Here is a 1862-nt window from a genome sequence, read left to right as displayed (position 1 = left end):
ATGCCGGCTGTTCAAACCCACCAGCTGTTTCTTGAAAACCCTATACAGGGTCTCTAGGAGTCATAACAGATTCAAAGACACTGAACAACAATTCTAAAATGGTTGCAGCTATAAATTGATAGAGAGCTGCCAGAAACTCAAGTTGGATTCAAGAAAGCATATGGAAATAAGGCTATTATTGATGAAATCAGATCAATCTTAGGTAAAAGCAAAGAATACCAGAAAGATGAGTACATGTGCTTTATTGACTATCTAACAAAGGTATTCAATTGTGTGGCTCGTAACAAACTGCAGATAACATTGCAAAGAATGGGTATTTCAGAACACTTCATTGTGCTCATGAGGAAACTGTACATAGACCAAGAGACAGTCATTTGAACAGAACAAGAAGATGCTGAAGGGTTTAACATCATGAAAGGTGTTCACCAAGGTTGTATCTTTCATCACACGTATTCAAAATTTATATTGAGTAAATAATCCAAGAAGCTGGATTCTATGAATAACATGGTATCAAAATTAGAGGAAGACTCATTAACAGCCTGCAGTATGCAGATGACACAATCTTATTTGCTGGGAAGTGAAGATGACTTACTGATAAAGCTCAAAGACTATAGCCTTCAGTATGGATTGTACCTTAATGTAAAGACTACAAAAATCCTCAACAATGGATCAATAAATAACATCATGATAAACAGAGAAAAGATTGAAGTTGTCCTGGTGTGGCACTGTGGTTTCATGAGCTGGAATGCAAAGTCAGTTTGAACCACAAATGGTAGGTAGGTAGTTCAAGCTCACCAACTACTCCTCAGAAACCCTATACAGCATTGGAATTGACTTGATGGCACTTAACAATAACAGTATTTTATTATTTTATTTTTGTAGTATGTTTTGGGTCCTCTGTTTTTCTTTTCCTTTGTTTCTTTGAATTATTTGTATATCTTTAGCTACTACCTTATTTTACCTATTGACTTACTAGAAATATTTCTTGCAATTTTTTTCTGGTTTCCTTGTTTTTGTTAAGTGCTGTTGAGTATGTCAGGTAGGTTCTGACTCATAGTAACTCTGTATAAGGTTTCTGAGGAGTGGTTGGTTGATTTGAATCACTAGTCTAGTGGTTAGCAGTCCAGTGCTTATTTTACAGTGTCATCCCAGGACTTCTATAGATTACTATAAGCATGTACTTAGAGATAATATTGTATCATTTTACACAGAATGTAGTAAACTTGCAACTATATAGTTTTTTTCCCCTTCCCCATTCTTCATATCATGATTTCATTTGTTATATTTGCATATATTATAGTCTCTGCAATGCAACATTTTAATATTTGGTCATATGGATTTTAATAAATTAAAATGAAATAAAATATTTTATATTTAATCCTCTGTCTTAATTATCTAGTCATAGCAGAAATACCACAAGTGGATGACTTTAGCAAACAGAACTTTATTCTTTCACAGTTTAGGAGGTAGAAGTCTGAAGCAAAAATGCTGGCAGTGGTAAAAGGTGTTTGTCTCCTTTCATATCTATATACCTGACACTATTTGGAAATTTCCATGAGTCTTTACATCAAACATTCACTGAATCTTTGCATTTCACAGTGTAGCAACCCCATCCAGGTTCCAAGGACGCATTCCATTCTAATCTATCTCTTCTTTCTTGGTGGTAGTGGGTCTCGACTTCGACTTCTTTGCTCAAATATCTCTATCTCTCTCCTTTTATCTCTTGCAGGTTAAAAGATGCTGTATACCACACTGTAGGGAATCTGTCATACATAGAGCAAGGTTCCGGTGGGATTAAGGGTGGTGTATCCCACCCTTGGAGTTCTGGTGTGGCACTGTGGGTTAATGTGCCAGACTGCAAA

This window comes from Chrysochloris asiatica, unplaced genomic scaffold, assembly GCF_000296735.1.
Source record: "Chrysochloris asiatica unplaced genomic scaffold, ChrAsi1.0 scaffold00010, whole genome shotgun sequence".
Taxonomy (NCBI): Eukaryota; Metazoa; Chordata; class Mammalia; order Afrosoricida; family Chrysochloridae; genus Chrysochloris; species Chrysochloris asiatica.
Note: the sequence above shows the minus strand (reverse complement) of the source record.